General features: G+C 35.6%; 1 pseudogene; it reads left to right on the top strand.

Moving 5' to 3' along the window:
* Positions 1 to 16,849: 16,849 nt before the first annotated feature.
* On the top strand, positions 16,850 to 17,690 carry LOC100351177 (L-lactate dehydrogenase A chain pseudogene; annotated as a pseudogene).
* Positions 17,691 to 21,226: the final 3,536 nt, after the last annotated feature.

Here is a 21,226-nt window from a genome sequence, read left to right as displayed (position 1 = left end):
GTTTCATCAACAGAGACTGAGAGGCTTGCATAGCTGCTGCTCATGTGCTTTTGTCCTGGAAAATTGAGCCTGATCCTCCCAGTCAGACTCAAAGTCAGTGGTGAATGAGAGTTTTTCACTCTGGTAAAATCCCTGGATCACAGGCATGCACAATACTCTCTGGCCACAGCCCCACTCATTTCACAAATTGTGCTGGGTACAAACAAGAGTCCCCACAGGTGGCACTTCCCTTCCACCAGGATGGCTCTCTTTCTCCACTCATTGGCAGGTGGGTGCAGCTGACCAGGTGGGGACCGTCCCTGCCAACTTCACTCAAACTGCAGTGATTGCCTCTGGCAGCCAGATGGAGTCTGTCCCCACTATTTGCTGGATGTGCATACAAGAGCTGGAGCAGCTGCTACCTGCTTATGTCCAAAGATGACACCATCCCTCCCACAACATACAGAAGGTCACTGGTGGCAGGGAGGGGGAAACGGGGAGAAAGAGACAGGGTGCTTTATTTTCCTTTGGGTGAGCTGCCACCCTGTTCCTCTAAGGGTTCTTGGCTGGACTTAAGACAGTGTATTCCACTAGGTCTCCCTCCAGCTGTATCAACAGCGGTGCTGGCCCATGCAGTCTGACTTCATCTTGCTCACCAGCGTGGTACTTTTTCCAGATCCAATCTACTGGGTAATGTGTTGTACCAGTGCACATTGTTATGTATCCACACCTTCCATACAGGTCCAGGCAATTTCCACTGCTTTTTTGGAAACTCCCACTACAGTTGCCCCTGCAACTTTGTCCTAAGAATGGACTTTCTTCACTTTTTTTCTACTAATTTCACCCAGCCTAGATCAGAACACCCTGTCGCTATTCCTCTGTCTTGGAATCCAGGTCATTCATTCCTTTTAAGTAAGTATTTGTCACTGAGGACAAAATCATCTATTATTTGCAGAGAATAGTAGAAAAAGAAAATAAAATATTTGCTCATTTACTGAGAAGTGAAAACTGTATGGTATAATATCAATATTAATTGCATTCAGTGGAATGGGAAGGAAGGGTAGAATATACAATTAGATTTTTAAATATGAGCTTTGTACCAGTCATGCTTATTTGCCTTTATATGTATTCATTATTTTTTCTGGAAATATGAGCTTACCTCAGAATAGTGCAATAGATTATTTCATTTCTGTGTACAAAACAATACATTTAATGTAGGTGTAGCATGTGCTCCACTCTGTCTCCCTCCTCTTGAAAGTCATTAATAGTTAACTTGGACCATTCAGAATTAATTATCTTTGTGGTCAATGCTCCAATGACAATACTCTAAATCTATCATAAGCACCACAGATGGCTGAAGAGAAATCTCTTTTTTCCCCTATTCAAACAAAATGAATCCTTTTTCTCTCTGTAGAAATATAAATATATTTCACATGCTGTAACTGTATTAGTGTACAAGAAAATATACATAGATGTCATAACAGTAGTGCTTCACAGATTCTAGGTGCAAGCACAATACTTTAAGATGCTGTTTTTTAACACATACTTCTTTTCTTTTAAAAGACCTTGTGCAGGACAAAGCAAAGAAACCAAGGAAATCAATTCCCAAATGGGTCTGTATTCCCTCAAGGCTACTTCCCTGCACTTTTGTCACTAATTGTATTGACAGCTGGTAGTTCTTTCTTGGAGACAATTTATCTTTGTGCTGCATATTTATTGAAATATACCTTGTTGTAGTATTGACCTTACACCATGAGGAAGCAGTGAATAATAGCAAAATCCCATGGGTCTTGACAGATGGTTTTAGTATTCAGCTTTGCTGTTGGCATTAGACCTCACAGCATATGCAAAACAAAAGAACATTATTTTCTGAGGGGAAAATAAAATATTATCTGAATTAAAGGGGCAATGTGGTAATTCACATACAATATTTCTGCTAAATCTGAATTTCAAGAAGAAATAATCTTCCATTACAAAATTTTTCCAATCCTAAATACAGGCAATACAAATTGCTTATATTATTCTTAGTAACAGATAGGCAATAGTTACTGTTAACTTAGCCAAGTGAAAACTCAGTGCAATCATGAAATTTTTACTGTACTTCCCATGTTAAGTGATTAACGATTGTGAACATTTTACAATGAGATTTGAAATTTACCTTATTAGAGAATTACATACATAAAAGAATATGTGTATTCTTAATGTTGTGGTCTTTCAAACACAAATTTCCATCATGTTTTTATATTAAAAATATTATGTCTTCTCTGAGCAGTCTTCCTTTCTCTTTTGTACTATTTATGTATTATTATATCCTCTATAGAGTCTTGCTTTTTACTTTATTTCTTGGTCTCCCTTTCATTCTTACTCCAATTCATTATTGGTACTTCAACAGTGTCATCTTTTTCAAACATAGATCTAATTGTATCACTGCTTAAATATCTCAACAACACTTAATATCTTAACTCACTTAGCAAAATACAAAAAAAAAACACATTCTTTTTCATAATATATGTTCTATTTGTGTATACCTAGTCTCATGAAAAATTCTTATCTTGGAATTTATACTTGGATTGCCCAAGGTGAACATATCCCAGGGTCATCCTCAATGATCCATTCCTGTATATAATTACCTTCCATTAAATGAAGACAGAATCTATGATTTGCTTCAAATCAATAGAAAATAGCAAACATGATTGGGTGCCATAGCCCTAATTAGATAGTATTACATGGCAAAAGTGACAAAAAGTCATTCCATCATTACATTACATTATATGACTCTTAAAGATTGGAGAAAAAGTTTTCCATGCTTGATTCTGAAGAAGGAAGCTGCCATATTGTGAGAAGGCATATAAAGGAAGACACTGGCAAGGATGGGCTACATCTGGAAGCTGAGAGAAGCTCCTGGCCAACAGTTAGCAAGAAAATGGGGACCTCAGTCAAACAACCACAGAAAAACAATACTTCCACAACATGAACAAGCTTGGAAATGGATTCTTCCCCAGTCCAGCCTACAGATGGATGTCAATGCAGTATTGGTAACCTGATTCTAGCCTAGTAAGATCATATGCTATAACACGCTCAGGCATCTGATCAATGCAATCCTTAAAATTAAAAAAGAAATGTTTTAAGCTACTAAAGGCATCTGATCAATGCAATCCTTAAAATTAAAAAAGAAATGTTTTAAGCTACTAAATGTGTGGCAATTTCTTTACGCTGTAATAAAAAAAATGCATGTCCTTTGTCCTTTAAACATACCATACCTCTAGCCATTGCTCATACAGCTATGTTCTCTCTATATCTTCAAAGATTTTTATGTGTGGTTGACGTTCCCTTTTTTTGTTTTATTTTTGAAGATTTCCATTGCCTAAAATTTTACAATGAAATCTCTTTTTGATTCTCCTTTAATTGCAACAGGTCAAATGCAACATCTTGTATAATTGTTAAGTGCCTGTTTCTCTGCTTCCCTCTTTGCATATGCATGTGTATGTATGTTTATACAAATACAGAAATTAATATACAAAGAGAGAACATCAATGTCATCATTTCTCAGTCACCAGCCATAAGTATCTGTAACATATTTTTGTACATTAAAAGAATATTGCAACTTTTTCTTGAAATAGCTATTATAATCTAATAATTATTATAATAAATCTCTCATTAGTGAGCAAGATGATAATAATAATATCATGTTCCAGGCACTGTACTAAATGATTCATTCACTTACTAATATTTAAAGTTGAAAAACATGAAACTTGGAACTTAAAGCTGGACTGTTTTAATTCCCATCATCTATTTCATATCCATTTCTTTTGCTTACCATTAATAATAATGCTGTGTTCAGTGTTCTCAGCTGTCTCATTCCACACACAATGATGGTGCAATACACCATAAATATCATTGTACTCTTTCCATATGGGACGTTATATGATCCAAGCTACTCTAGCCAAACCATTCCCTCAGATATGAAATGAGGATACTGAAGACTGCACAGTTTTCATCTCATGTACACATTCAATGTATGTTATATCTACCAATGGACATTTTCATGGGCATCAAATAGGAAACTGCACGCAGAATCAGGTCAACACATTAAAGAGAGCAAAAGCAAGGCACATACATATATCAAGAAACAGAACTTAAAGCAGTTGTTGAAACAAAGATAACCCTTGACAAGTATATGAAGTAATAATTCTCTTTAAGCTTGAGCTAATTTAATTTGGATTTCTCCTGAAAAATACAAAGGATAAAGTTTCACTTATGGCAAATACTAAAATCAGAAATTGAATTAGCCTCTGAGTCCAAAGTCTATCATTTCATAAGGATTTTTTTCTTTCTCCCTAATTAGCACTGAAATGACCTCTGGGTATTCACTGAAAGAGTGTACACTACACTAAACCACAGAGGCACAGTATAAACATAAAATCCATTACAGTGGGTCACAAAACAACAAGTATCTCCACAAAGGCCTAAAACTAAATGCAAAAATTCAAGAAAAAGGAATAAAAAGACATGATTCTCACAGGAACAAAGCAACACTTCAATATTAGATTTGAAGTAAAGGAGATTGATGAAATACCTGAAAAGGAATTCAGAAAATGTTCATGTGCTTATTCATAAACAAAGAGAGCAAATTCATAAATTCAATAAATCTATACATAAAATTAATGTTAAATTTTCCTGTATGATTGAGACTTGTGAAAGAAATCACACTGAGATATTAGAAGTGAAGAATTCAATATGTTAAATAAAAAGACACAGTGGAAAACCTTAGAAAAGATTTGGTGAGGCACAAGAAAGAATATCCAAGCTAGAAGACAAATCTTTGGTAGTATTTCAGACCAAAAAAAAGAGAAAAAGATTACGAAATTTTAAAAAATGTTTTTAAAATATTTGAGATTTATGAATTACTATCAAATAACATAACATATGGGTCTTAGGAGGTCCTGAAAATGTGGAAAGATAATAGATTAGAATCCATTCAGAGAAATAATAAAACATCCCAAGTTTGAGAAAGAAAGGGACATTCATATACAGAAAGCACATAAACTCCTTATAGACACGACCAAAAACAATCTTCACTATGATGCATTGTAGTCAAACTTTCAATAGTAATACATGGAAAGAATTCTAAAATGTGTGTGAGAGAAAAGCCAGTTTACTTTTAAAGGATCTTTGACTAGACTCATAACATTTCTCAGGCTACTTATTCTCTACAGGCTAATAGAGAATAGAAAGATATAGTTCAAGTCTTAAAAGAAAAAACTATCAACCCATCCAGAATACTGTACCTCCAAAGCTCTCATTTATGAATGAAGGTGAACTAAAGACCTTCCATAATAAACAGAAATTTAAAGAATTTTTTACCACTAGTCAAGTCTTACAAGTGATGCTTAAGGATCTGCTACACACAGAAACACAGGAAGGTAATCATCATTCTGAAAGTCTGAAGGTATGAAATCTAGCAAAAGTACAAAGGAAAACCAAAGCAAACAAAATTACAGAAAAATGTCAGGGCCACATCATTACATAAAAATAGTAACCTTGAATGTAAATGGCTTAAATTCTCAAATAAAAGATACTGGTTAAATGGATTAAAAAAGAAAAATCATCAATTTTCTGCCTACAAGAAACACATGTCACCAAAAAATACACACACAGACTGAAACTGAAAGAATGGAAGAAAATATTCCATTGTAACAGAAAACGAAACAAGTGTAGCCACTCTATTATCAGACAAAATAGGCTTTAATACAAAAATGGTTAGATGAGTCAAAGAAGGACATTATGTAATGATTAAGAGATTGATTCAACAGGAAGATGTGACTATAATAAATATATAAGCACCCAATGCCAGGGCATGTGGCTATTTAAAACAAATGTTAATGGATCTGAAGGGAGACATGAACTCCAATACAATAGTAATGGGGGACTTCAACACCTACTTCCATCAATGGACACATCAACTGGACAGAAAATCAACAAAGAAACAGTACAGCTAATCTATCCTATGGACCAAATGGATCTAACTGATATTTAAAGAACATTTCATCTTATAGTTGAAGAACAGTGTTTTCATCAGTGCATGGAACTTTCTCTAGAGTAGATCATATGCTAGGCCATAATGCAAGTCTAGGTAAATTCAAAAAAATTGAAACCATATCATGTATCTGTCCTAACCACAATGGAATGAAGCCTGAAATTAACAACTTGAGAATCTCTAGAAAATATGCAAACACACTGAAGAACATGCTTCTGAATGATCATTTGTTCATGGAAGAAATCAAAAGGGAAATCAAAACATTCCTGGAACTTAATGAAGATGGCAATACAACATATTAAACTTATGTAGTGCTGGAGTTGTGGCATAGTGGGTAATGCCACCACTGGCATCCCATATGCGTGCTGGTTCAAGTCCTGGCTGCTCCACTTGCAATCCAGTTCTCTTCTATGGCCTGGGAAAGCAGTAGAAGATGGCCCAAGTCCTTGGGCACCTGCACCTGCATGAGAGACTGAGAAGAAGCTCCTGGTTTCAGATCAGCACATCTCTGGCCATTGCGGCCATCTGGGGAGTGAACCAGTGGTTGGAAGACCTCTCTATCACTCTTTACCTCTGTCTCAATGTAACTATGCCTTTCAAATAAATAAAATAAATCAAAAAAATTATGTGATACAGCAAAAGCAGTGTTAACAGAGAAGTTTATAGCAATTAGTGCATACATCAAGACATTTGATAAGTATAAATGAGCTGTCAATACATCTAAAGAACCTAGAAAAACAATAACAACAAACCAAAGCCAAAATGAATAGAGGGATAGAAATAATTAAAATTAGAGAAGAAATAAATTAAATTGAAGCCAAAATAAATAATACAAAAAATTGGAGAAATGGAGAGCTATTTTTTCTGAAAAAAAAAAATTGATATAGCCAAACAAACCAGAAAAAGATGGAGAAGACCCAAATCAATAAAATTGAAGATGAAAAAGGATATGTAGCAATGTATACCACAGAAATAAAACAAATCATCAGGAATTACTACAAACAGTTGTATGCTAACAAATTAGAATATCTGGGAGAAATACATTCTTAGACTTATAAAATAGATCAAACTGCATCATGAAGACATACAAAACATAACAGACCATTAACCAAGACAGAGATTGAATTATTTAAAGGTCCTCCCAACAAAGAAAAACCATGACTGGTTGGCTAACTGGTTAATTATATCAGATCTTTAGATAACAAATTCCAATTCTGCTCAAGCTATTAAAATCATTGAATGATAAGAATCTTCCTAAACTCCTTATATGAACCTGGCATCACGTTAATTCACAAAACATGAAAAAGATACAACAAAGAGAAATATAGATCAATATCACAGATGAATAAAGATGTGAAAATCCACAACAAAATACTAGCTAATTGAATCCAACAACATATCAGAAAGATGATTCACACAGATCAAGTGGTATTTATTCTTAGTATGCAGTGATTGTTAAACATGTTATTCAATCAATAAATGTGATATATCACATTAACAAACTGAAGAATAAAATTATATGATGATCTCAATAGATGAGGAGAAACATTTGATAAAATATAACATTCGTTTAAGATAAATACTTAAAGTAAATTGGGTATAACAGAATATTTGACAATCAAGACAATATATGACAAACCCACAGAATACATAATATTGAATAAGGAAATGTTAGAAGAATTTCCAAAAAGATCTAGGACCAGACAAGAATGCCCAATTTCTCCATTCAGTTTAGTCACAGAAGTTTCAGACAGAGCCATTAAGCAAGCTAAAGAAATCAAAGAGATACCAATTGGAAAGGAGAAAGTCAAATTATCTCTGTTTGTGGATGACATGATTCGATAAATAGGGGAACCCAAAGACTCCACTAAGAAACTATTGGAACTCCTAAGAGCATTTGGTAAAGTTGCAGGTTACAAAATTAATACACAAAAAATGAATAGCCTTTGAATGGACAGACAATGCCATAGCTGCAAAAACAATTTATAAGATCATCCTATTCACAATAGCCACAAAAAATCTACATACCTTGGAATAAATTTGACCAAGGAGGTGAAAGATCTCTGCAATGAAAATTACAAAATATTGAAGAAAGAAGTAGAAGATACAAAAAGATGGAAAAAATTTCAATGTTTATTAAAAGAATTAATATCATAAAAATATACACTATATCAAAAGCAATTTATATATTCAGTGTGATACAAATCAAAATACTAAGGACATTCTTCTCAGACCTAGAATAAAAGATACTAAAATTCATATGAAAACACAAGAGACCCTGAATAGGTAATGCAATCTCAAACAACAAAAACAAAAGCCAGAAGCATCATAAAACTAGATTTCAAGACATACTACAAGGAAGTTATAATCAAAGCAGCTTTGTATTGGCACAAAATTAGACATGTAGACAAATGGAACAGAATAGAAACTGCATAAATTAATCCATGCATCTACAACTAACAAATCTTTGACAAAGGAGCAAAAATCAATCCCTGGAGCAATAACAGTCTCTTCAACAAATGAAGCAGGGAAAATTGGAACTCTGTATTCAGAAGTTTATAATAAGATCCCAACCTCACACCTTATACAGAGATCAATTAAAATTGGATCAATGATCTAAATCTGTGATGTGATACTATCTAATTAATGTAGAAGAACATTGGAAAAACTCTGCAAGGCATTGACATAAGCAAAGACTTCTTGGAAAAGACCCCAGAAGCCCAGGCAATTAATGACAAAATGAATACATGAGATTGCACCAATCTGTGAAACTTCTGCACTGCAAATAAGCACTCAGCAAAGTGAAGAGATAAACAATAGAAATGGAGAAAATATTTCCAAACTATGCAACTGATAAATGATTAATATCCAGAATCTATAAAGAGCACAGCAAGCTCAATTTAAACAAAAACCCAGTTACTAAATGGTCAAAGGACTTGAATAGGCATTTTTCAAAAGAGGAAGTTCAAGTAACCAGCAGATACATGAAAAACTACTCAGGATCACTAGCCATCAGAGAAATTCTAATGAAAACCACAATGAGACTTCACCTCACCACACTTGCATGAATGCAGGCAATCTCATGAGAGAGAATTACCCCACCAGGCTAGGTTTGTGATATTTAAAAAATAAGGCGGTGGGACTCAGAGCTGGATCTGACTAAAAACCCAAAAGAGATAGGGCTTGAAGCAGAGCTACAGCACATATGGTGATATCCAAGAATATGTGTGATGGTGTCTGATGCCTGATGGAAAGTAAGGCTCAGCTGCATAAGGAGGGAGTGTGCTAGGTCTACAGATACGTTGAATCAGCACGGCAGGTGCTGGGATTCAGGCAGTGCACATGGCTTAGGTGTTGGTATTCCTTAGCTCCTTGTGCCTCACTGACTCCCTGCTTATTGGACATCAATATTCTGTTGGCATAAACACTAATTCAGATGTTGTGGGCTTAATTGTGTTGCCCCATAGGAAATAATGTTGAATTCCTCAACCATCATATATCAGAATATGGCCTTGTTTGGAAATAGGTTCATTTGAATTGTAATTAGTTAAGACAAGATCATACTGGAATAAGTTGGGCCTCTAAATACTTGGTGCCATTATAAGAATGCCATGGGAAGACAGAGTCATGCAGGGAAGAGCCATGTGGCCTCAAAAACTGTGGTTGGATTTATGCAGCCACAACCTGTTAAACACCAAAGACTGCAGTTAAACTACCAGAAGCTAGGAAGAAGAAAAAAAAAATAGTTCTGTACAGTTTTTATGGGGAAAACTAGCTGCTGACACTGATTTCTGAGTTATGCTCTCCAGAACTTATAGACAACAGATTTCCATTGTCTTAACTCACCCAGTTCTGTTATGACAACCCTAGGTTATTGATAGAGCACACCAACCCATGTGTATGTTTTTCCATTTTGTGGGTAGATTTACCTAAGAAGTTAGGGAAAATCACATAATCAGCTCAATTTGTCTCATTTTAAGTCATGGCTACAAAACTCAAAAGAACACTCTATAACATTCCTTATAACACTTTCTTAGTAACCTGCTTTCCTATACAATATTCAGGTCCTTTTACCATTTTTTGTCTTATTCCTTTTACAGAAATAGAAATATGTGTTTCTTTTCACTTTAAGGATGCTAATGTTTTATTTACTATGCAATTGTTTTCCTTGCCCAATATTATAATGTTCTAGTGTTGTTCTTTATAAAAGGTAATTCCAGTATTATTTAAAAACAAAGAAAAAGAAAATTTTGCTATGACCATAGATACCCTTCCATTTATTCTGCATTTCTCTAACCCTCTTCAAAATAAAACTTTTTAAAAGATTTTTTTAAAAAATTTACTTGAAAGATTGATGAAGAAAGAGAAAGAGGTATAGACATGGAGAGAGAGAGAGAGAGAAAAATAAATATCTTCTATTAACTGTTTCTCTCCCCAAATGGCCACACAGCTAGGAAAGGGTCCTGCCAAAGCCAGGAGCAGGAACTCCATCCAGATCTCCCACACTTGGACCATCTTCTGATGCCTTTCCAAGTGCATTAGCAGGACACTGGACTGCAAGTAGAACATGCAGGTCACAAACCAACACACCAATATGGAACACTGGTGTGACAAGTATTAGCTTAACATGATGCACCAAAATGACAGCCCACAAAATAACACTTCTTAAAGTGGTGGGTGTATTCTCTATCTCTATATACTCACCTCCTCTTCCGTTTTTAGTTCTCATCACTCAAACTTCTGCCTTCTTCAACCATTTTCTCTTATCTTAATTATCAAGGTTACCAAAGACTCCATGTTGACAAATCCACTGGTATTTCTTTATGTTCATTACGGAAGTTGCTACAAATCTTTCATTCAGATCACCTATTCCCTTCCTCTTGAAATATTTTATTCTATTATTTCTTACCTCTGATTTTGCTGGTGTTCTGCCTAGCCCATTGCTCCTCCCATACAATCTCTTTTTCTGAATGTATGTTCTCTACATTTCTTGCTAATATTAGTGCTTTTATTCCTTGATACCAACCTACATCTTTCCAGAAGATCTCTTCTGGCTCTGTAGATTAAACAATATCTCAAAAGAGATGATTCCTCAAATTATATCCTAACACTAGTACCTCTTCTGAAATCTAGACATATCCATGCACCCAACTGCTTGAAGACAGCTCTGCTTAGAAATTTGATACTTACCACAAATGTAGCATTATCCAAAAGGAAATTATATCTTGTTTCTTCTTTTTATTTTCTCTTCAGTTTCAGAAAATGACATCAAGAACAGCATGGTCAGTCCAAAAGTGTTGGAACTACACTTAATTATAACATTTCCTCTTCTGTTTTCCACACATCCAATCCAAGGTTTATTGTCTCCAACTTGAAACTGTAAAATAATATACCTCTCATTAGCTGTACACACAACCCACTGTGTTTTTATCCATCCTCCTTACAATTTATTTTTCAAACAGCAAGACAACTATACAAACTGGGAAGATGAGTACCGTATCTAGCCTGGAGATTTTAATTTAGTGTAAATTCTTCAGAATGAGAATGTGCCCTTCAGTTTATTACAGCATCTTTTAATTTGTGTATAGCACATTCACTTCACTCAAAATGCCATGTGCCTACCTCCTACAGTCAGTTGAGTTTTGGATTATGACCACACATCATCTTTTATAAATGTAAATCAAATCAGCACAAGACCCTGCTGATAACCTTCCAATGGCTCATCATTTACTTGGTGTAATCCAAACTTCACTGTCCTCTACAAGATGTTGCCTGATACTTGCACAACCATGTGCCTCCTCCCCTAACCTCACTGGATATCCAAAGAGCTCCTAGCTAATCAGGATTAAGGAGACCAGTTTATTTTGTTGTTACTGTTCTGCAAATTGCCAGACTTGTTTTCTTTCAGGGATACACATTTTCCTTTCTGCCTGAAATGTTTTTCCATATCAATTGGGATGATTGTCTCCTATCATTACTCAGATTTCAACTCAAATGTCACCCCCGTAAAAATGAAAGAAAAAAGAAAAAGAAAAGAAAGAGAGAGAGAGAGAGAGAGAGAGAGGGAGGGAGGGAGGGAGGGAGGGAGAAAGAAAAGCCTTTACAATTTACAGTTCACATAGTTCCCTATCATACCCCTGTTTTATTTCCTTCACAGACTGATCCATATCTGTCATTGTCTTGTCCACTTGTTCATGTGTTTGTTCTGAGTCTCCACTGGTTAGAATGCAAAATACTTTGGATTTTGTACCAGTAATGTTTTCCCTGCTGCATTTTCAGTTTCTACCCACTGTCGAGGAGAGTTGAAATTCAAACACAGGTTTTCAACTTCAGTCTCAGTGCCATTTCTGTTCCATGGTGACTTGCTGTGTCGGCTGTTTGTTCACAGCCTACTGGCTATTTATAGATGTTGTCCTAAAAAAAAACTTGATATGTAAGGATATTACTAACCAAGATTTACTGTCAATCTTAATCAATTAAATTCTTGTCACCTTCGGCTGTTTCTAATAATGTAATTGAGTTGCAAGAAGACAGATCTGTTGTTATTGTTATGTACATTCAACTAGGTTGCCTTGCAAACTTCCTGAGATTAGAGTACAGCACAGAACTCCAAGAAGTAAAATTGGAGAGCATTCCAGAACTACTGCTCAGGATCAAGGAAGAATGCTTTCCTAGGGCAAGTTTGAGAGCACATAGCACAAGACAAAGACTGCCTGGTAGGACTCTAGGATTAAAACAAATTAACTCTTCTCAGAAAGCAGAAATAAATTATCATTCATATCTGGCAACCTTCTCTATTTTCTACCGTCAATTCCCAACCAGTATTCCTGATTATATTTGTTCTTTCAATCTATTTATTACACTAGGAGATATTCTCATGTCATTTTTCAAAATGTTCTTGAATTATGCATTCCAAGATTCCTGAACAAAGAACAGTGACTGTTCATGACACAAGGAGTACTTTTGTAATAGAGATTAAATTATAAAGAAGCCATATCTTATCCTGAAAAAGTTAATTGTGAAGCAAAAGTTCTCTGCAATAATAAATCCTGAAATGGTCTGAGCAAGAGTGGAGACAGAAAATGGATACACTATGAAATCTCTGAATGAGCATTACTGATAATTATGTAACAAAGAATAATACAATAACAAAAATACAAAGTGGAAATGCCTATTTTTACATTAATGTTGAGAAATTACATATACAGGGTCACATGTGTGTATATATGTATATAAACTAAGCTATAAAACAATTTATACAAATTTGGAAAATTTATCAAATCTTTAACAAATAAAAGACTATGTGTAGTATCTCTATTTATAATTTTTCCATTTTTCACATATCTACATTATATATTTTGTGGTATTATTTCTATAAATACAAATAATATAGTTGGAAAGATAGAATTAGTTATTTTATAAGAGTTTTAGGAAAGTAAATTTTGGCTCTGGGTGAGGAAACTTTTTAATCAACAGAATTAACCAGAAGGTATTGGGCTGCCAGCTCAAGTGAGGATTTCTCTCAATGTGCAATGATGAGAAGAGACAGCCTCCCTTACAGCAGAGCCTGTGGAGAGATTTCATCATTAGCAGAGGTTTGGTGTCTGGAACCTCTCATTTTCAAGCCAGTCAACGATGCTAGTATAATTAAACTTCAAGTACCATCCTCACCATACTCTGTTTTTGCTTGTTGTAATATTTATTAGTAAAATGCACATGTTTTCATTTATTATTTTGTCTGCTTCCTTAAAAATATAGAAACTTCTTAAGTTTCTCAGGTAAAATAGACAGAGAATCAAATTTTAATTTTCTGTAATTTATTTGAGAAGTAGAGAGGCACAGAGAGAGAAAGAGACAGGGAGAGCTGTCATCCAAATGCCTGCAAAAGCCCACACAGAGCAGGGCTGCACCCGAGAGTCAGAAACTATCCAAGTCTCCCTTGTTCATTGTAGGGCCCCAAGTACTTCAACTATCACTTTTGCTTCCCAGTGTACAGATCATTAAGAAACTAGGAGTGAGAGCAGAGCTGGGAGTCAAACCTGGTTATTCTGATGTAAGACACACAAGTTTTCTAATCAGTGTCTTACCTACTTGGGCCAAATATCTACCCTGAGGATTCATTTTGAATTCACCTTACTTAATAATGTATCCAATACACTGTGTATCAGGCACCACCTCATGTAATCAGGACAAAAAAAGATTATTAATGACCATTGAATAATCTAGTTATTGAGTGTTATATAGATATAAATAAAATCTGTCAAATGTGTGTGCACAGAAATTGTTTTTTTAGTAGTCTAAATAAAGGGGAGAAAGTAATATTTTGACTATTTAAGCCATGTCCCATCAGATGAACTGAGGGGTCTACAGACTAAGACAATGATATCCATATTACATCCTCTTGTATTTCCTTCATTTTTTTCCTGCTGTACTAAATTTTTTCAAGATTTGTTTCTGGATTTTCTGTTTAAACAGTCCTAATAAGTTTCATATTTTTTGCTACAAGTTACTGTTCTCTTCTATCAATGGTGCTACCCTTCTTCAATCCATATATTTTGATCTTATAATTATCTGAACTGTGAGAGTTGGTTTTATGATTTCTCAGAGTTCTGAAATGAATTTTTCTCCTTTTATGCTTATACCTTTAAAACCATAGATTTGGTGGATAAATCCCCATTCTACATTTGCTAATTTAGAATTCTTAGGACATATATGAGTCACAGAAAAAAAAAAGAAAGAACACACACACACATACACACATATATGACATAGCTATAGAGGCAAATCAGAAAAGCTAATGCATAGAGATTTTTAGCTTAAATTTTAAAATTAAATTATGTTATTGCAAAAATTAAAGATAAAAAGAAAGGAAGGATAGGAGGTTGTGGCAGAGAGGATGGGGGAACAGAAATAGGGTTATCTTAGAATTGTATCTATGAAATACATGAAATCTATTCTCTTTATACTAATTAAAATTTAAAAAATAAAAAATGATTTTACTAGAAAAATATTAAGAAAGTCACATTTCAAATTAAATACTATCTATCACATATCATCTATCTTTCTACATACATACACATTAATACAGAATCAGATATACATTCCCAAGGTCAAGAAGAGACTTATGGGAAGTTGAAAGCTCCTGTCAGTCCAAAATTAGGGATTGATGTACTCCATGTAATTACTGTGTCTCAAATGATGATCAGTGAATGAGAAGCAGTTATAGTAGTTGAAAATGCTACTTTATACAAAGGATCCTTGTCATGAATATTTCCTATCATTCTAAGAAACAAAGAGCATGGAAAATATTTTCAATTTGCCTATGGCCCAAATGCCCTCTGCCCAGGTTCACAAAATACACCGAGATGATACAAGCACAGAAGACAAATTATTATGTGAATGAAAAATTTCAATATTGAGACTATCATTTACATTATGTAAGACTATTTGACAATCATTCCTAAGAAGAAACTTTTTCATTACGATTATCAATAGCCAGTTGGAAAGCTGTGGTAGATAAGTATAATAGAAACAGCTATTTCTAAAATAATGACAAGATATTTTCCTTTAAAAAAGGAAAATAATTTAAAAATGAATGTTAACCTATATTTTTTAAAACCTTTCTATTTACTAAGGTATATTCTAACAACTTTTTTTTTTTTTTTTTTTGACAGGCAGAGTGGACAGTGAGATAGAGAGAGAGGAAGGTCTTCCTTTGCCGTTGGTTCACCCTCCAATGGCTGCTGCGGTCGGTGCGCTGTGGCAGGCACACCGTGCTGATCCGATGGCAGGAACCAGGTGCTTTTCCTGGTCTCCCATGGGGTGCAGGGCCCAAGCACCTGGGCCATCCTCCACTGCACTCCCGGGCCACAGCAGAGAGCTGGCCTGGAAGAGGGGCAACCGGGACAGAATCCGGCGCCCCGACCGGGACTAGAACCCAGTGTGCCGGCGCCACAAGGTGGAGGATTAGCCTATTGAGCCGCAGCGCCGGCCTCTAACAACTTAATATTACATTATTTCATTAAATCCCTACACAAACTCTCTGAGGAAAATGACATTATTGCAGTCATAGTATTGAAGAAGTCTGGCATTTGATTCAGTGGTTACAAGCCACTTGAGATGCCTGCATCCCAAATGAGAGTTCCTGACTCCTGATTCCTCCACTTCCTATCCAGCTTCCGGCTCATGCCGGTGATGGCTTAAGTACTTGAGTACTCCCACTCATGTGGGAGACCAAGATGGACTTTGACGTGGCCCAGCCTGATTGATGTGGGCATTTGGGGAGTAAAACAATGAGTGGAAGACCCCTTTCTTTCTGTTTGTCTCTCTGCCTTTCAAGTAAAATGAAAATATATTTTTTTTAATTTTAAATAGCATCATGGTTTCTAATGCTGAATAACTAGTCTAAGATTTTAAAGTAGTTTGTGATTCACATTCAGAAGTTGGTGTATTTCCATTATGTTATTTAAATACTTATTAAATAATTTCTTAATATTGGTTTCTCTTTTTACCAATTTTTATTTATGTATAATGTAAACTCAATCATAAACATTTTCTAATAACTAACTGTTAGACAGGAATTCATATTGAAATTGTATTTTTTGCATTCCAGAATCTTCAGATATTGCACTGAGTATCACTTATTTATCCAAACATGTTAAATAGATTTACTTGAGAACACCACATACATTTGTGTTAGCAGAGCTTGTTCATCACAATGAACTGACAGAAAGCTAATCACTGGGAGCTGTTGCTGTGGAGTGGTGTCCGTTGCTGTGCTCCCCCCTGCCTGCGTGACACCCGATTCCTATTCCTTTTGCTTCTAGGTCCAAAATGGCAGCTCTCAAGGACCAGCTGATTCACAACTTTCTGAGGGAGAACGTGTCCCCAACATGAGGTCAGAGTTGTAGGGGTTGGTACTGTTTGGCATGACATTTTGTGCCATGAGTATCTTAACAGGTGACGTAGCAGATGGGCTTGCTCTTGTTGATGTCATGAAGACATACTGAAGGGAGAGATGATGGATCTCCAACATGGGAGCCTTTTGCTTAAAACCCCCAAACTTGTCTCTGGAAGAGACTTCAGTGTGACTGCAGACTCCATGATTGTGATCTTCACAGCTGGGGCGCACCAGCAAGAGGGAGAAACCCATCTTAATCTGGTCCAGCATAACATGAACATCTTGAAATTCACCACTCCTATAATTCTGTCAAATACAAACCCAACTGCAGATTGCTTCTTGTTTCCAATCCACTGTGTATCTTTACCTATGTCACTTGGAAGATAAGCGGTTTTCTCAAAAGCTGTGTTATCGGAAGTGGTTGCAGTCTGGATTCAGCTTAGTACCGTTACCTGAAGGAAAAAGGCTGAGGGTTCACCCGTTAAGCTGTCATTGGTGGACCATTGGGGAGAATGGAGATTCGTGTGTGTGTGTGTGTGTGTGTGTAGTGATTGTTGCTGGGGATGCCCTGAAGACTCTGCACCCAGATTTAGGCATGCTGGGCCGCTGGATTATCTGTGGCAAGTTTAGCAAAAAGTAAAATGAAGAATTGCAGGCAAGTGCTTCCAATTTCCACTTAAGGGTTTGCATGGAGTAAAGAATGATGTCTTCCTTAGGGTTCCTTATCCCCCCCAATCTCTCTCTTCCTCAACTCCTAATTATTCTTTCCTTTAATTTTTACAATAACATAATTTAACTTAATTTTTAAAGTTAAACTAAAAATCTAGCTGGCGCTGCGGCTCACTAGGCTAATCCTCCACCTTGCGGAGCCAGCACACCGGGTTCTAGTCCCGGTCAGGGCACCAGATTCTGTCCCAGTTGCCCCTCTTCCAGGCCAGCTCTCTGCTGTGGCCAGGGAGTGCAGTGGAGGATGGCCCAGGTGCTTGGGCCCTGCACCCCATGGGAGACCAGGAAAAGCACCTGGCTCCTGCCATCGGATCAGCGTGGTGCGCCGGCTGCAGCGCTCCGGCCGCGGCGGCCATTGGAGGGTGAACCAACGGCAAAGGAAGACCTTTCTCTCTGTCTCTCTCACTGTCCACTCTGCCTGTCAAAAAAAAAAAAAATCTCTATATGTTAGGTTAGTCTGATTTTGGCTTTATAGGTAAGTCACATATGTGTGTGTGTGCTTTCTTTCTTTGTTTTCTGTGACTCATATATGTCTTCATATGTCTATAAATTAGCAAACACAGTATGGAGATTTATTCTCCATATCTATAGTTTTAAAGCTTTAAATGCAACTAAAACCCTGTTGTAGCCCAGACAGTGAAGTGGTTCAATAATAGAAGACTTTAAAATTTCAGCTCTTGGGTTGGCAACATGGCTCACTTGGCTAATCCTCCGCCTGAGGCGCCGGTACCCCAGGTTCCGGGTACTAGTCTCAGTTGCTCCTCTTCCAGCCCAGCTCTGCTGTGGCCCGGGGAGGGCAGTGGAGGATGGCCCAAGTGCTTGGGCCCTGCACCTGCATGGAAGACCAGGAGGAAGCACCCAGCTTCTGGCTTCAGATAGGCGCAGCGCCAGCCGTAGCAGCCATTAGGGGGGTGAACCAATGGAAGGAATACCTTTTTCTCTGTTTCCCTCTCACTGTCTATAACTCTCTCTCTGTCTCTCTCTCTCACTGTCTAGCTCTGCCTGGGAAAAAAAAAATGCGGCTCTTTTTGGATTTCCCAAAATTTAGCTTCAAATGGGTCTCTTCACCAGGAATCAGAGTCACCTTCACTACATCTGAGACTATTTTGTCACTCTCTAGGCTACACCAGGGTTTTAGTTGTAGGTTGTGCAAGCTGTCTTTTTCATCTGATCCATAATTAAAGCAGTGATATCATGATGGTCTGGGGATGGAAAAAAGAGACAGCAAGTTCCTATAGTTAGAAATAGGAATGGTTTATAAATCTCTGTGGCTATATCCAGATGCTGAATGATGCTTATCTTGTGTCATCCTAGACTGGTTAATGTAAGTTCACCACCTCAGGGGTTCTGTTGCCACTGTTGCATATGCTCCAGTTGCCCTTGCCACTAGACACCCGTTTATAGTGTTCTATATACCTTCTGGTTCCTTCACCAAATGTGCTTAGCTTTTTTCCTAATCAGTCACATTCTGGGAACCAATATTGGATATACACAATATTGTATGTCTTGTATATAAAAGTCCTACAGGATCTCATTTTGTGGGTTATATGTATAAGTAGTATACTCTACCATTTAATATAAAAAGAAAGATTTGCATATGAATAACACAACCAGTCATTCAAGTATCATACCAACTATATAACAAAATAAACTTTGAACAGCAAAAAAGAAAAAGAATACAAATGACTGAACAAATAAATTGTCCTACACTAAACAAGTCAAATCTTAAGTGACTGCCAATTTATGCACTAATTCAGTTGCTTTCTGTTTTGTTTAATGGAATAAACATTTGTTAATAATGACCAAATATTAAAATTCAATGTGATCACCTTAATCTGAGATGACTTTAATAATTTATATTACTTTTAGCTTTCCTATTGATATGCTATTCAAGTTTAAATTCCTTTCAATTACTAAAATACATTAAATTATAAATGCTTAGATATGTTATTCTCTTATTTTGAGAGAGATTTATTAAAAGAAAAGGTAAAATCCAGAGAGAAGCACCTATTTTAACCTAAGTCAGCTTACTTTAGGTAACTATATTTTTAAAATAATATATGTAAAAATCACTACTTTGTGTTTACAATCAATTTATATAAATTAATAATGTAAACCATAAAATACTGTCTTTAAACTGTCATGACAAATATCTAATGGAAAGCAGTATATTTCAGTATTGATTTGAGAGATAGTATCTAAATTATTTGGGCTTCCTATTGATTTCTTCTCAGAATATCAAATGTTTCTTATAACAAAATCAATATGAAACTTTATAAGACATTTGGCCAAAGTGAGACAATTTTCTGGACACCACTTTAGAAAACTTTCCATTCTATCTCTTTTTGGTATTTATAAAACAACTTTTTAATCAAAATATTAATTAGGTGGATACAATGTGTAACTAATATATATTCTACAATACACAGATTATCCAGTTTGAACAGCTAAGGGACAATGAAATAGGAAAAATAGACAAATATTATAAATGAGTATATATTAATTTTGTTGATAATTATCAAAAAATAAAAAGTCTGAACAAGATTATGTTTAGAGACTATTTCTTAAAATATATTAATCAACAAGCTCTTGATATTGTAATCTGTTTTGTAAAGGAGAAAAATGAACTTCCTTATCATTTTATATACATTATGAAATTTTCTAGCATGAATACAGAAACACTGGTATAAAACCATGTATATTTATCTCATTGATATTGCAGATACTATTATGACTGGAAAAATGAAATTGCATTTTTTAAAATTTGTGTTGAAGAATTATTGCTATTTCCTAAACAAGTCTCTGGGATAGCAAATACACCTTGTTAGGAAATTATTTCAAGTTACAGAAGAAGAGCAGTATTTTATTAAAAGTAACTTCAAAACTAATGTAACCATTTTTGATACTGTTTCTCAGTGATATCTTCCATATTTTTTCACACATTTGTAGTTATAAAACAGCACTATTGAGTATACTGTTAGTAACTAGGTTAATGATTATTCCTGAGGCAAATATAGATTTCTTTACATTTAGAATACTCCATTCACCACATAAATACAAAGTAGTAACAGTATATGTTAGTACATTAAATTTTAGTAATATTTACTTCCAATAGGAGTAATGTAGACAAATTTCATTGTTTATACAGAAGAGATAGATAGATTCCACTATTGGGGTTTGCAAAGGAGTTTGGGGAATACACAAGGCAAGAGGATCCAAATAGTCAAAGATTTAAATTTTGAGAAAATGCAAGGGAAGACAGAACAATAACTATTATACAGTTCATCCCTAAAGATGTTAGAGATTCTAGGCTCAAGAAAGCCGCAGAATCTTGAGGTTCCCTCCTGCGCTAAAGAATTGATTTGCAAAGATGAGGCAAGAGCAAATTTAGCAGTGTGCTTTTGACTGGATATTCTCTTGGGGATTTTTTTTCTTTTTGGTAATCTGTTTGTAAGACAGAAGTTAGCAACAGGAAAATGTATTTCCCAAAAAAGAGCTATAGATTTAGGAATCTTTATAATCCACATATCCAGAGGCAAGATTGTTCCTGAAGTCCAAAATATGAGGAGGCACAGAGCTGGAAA

This window comes from Oryctolagus cuniculus, chromosome 8 (genome assembly GCF_051225735.1).
Source record: "Oryctolagus cuniculus isolate XC-2025 breed Fujian yellow rabbit chromosome 8, ASM5122573v1, whole genome shotgun sequence".
NCBI classification, from domain to species: domain Eukaryota; kingdom Metazoa; phylum Chordata; class Mammalia; order Lagomorpha; family Leporidae; genus Oryctolagus; species Oryctolagus cuniculus.
Note: the sequence above shows the minus strand (reverse complement) of the source record. Positions and strands in the feature narration are given on the sequence as shown.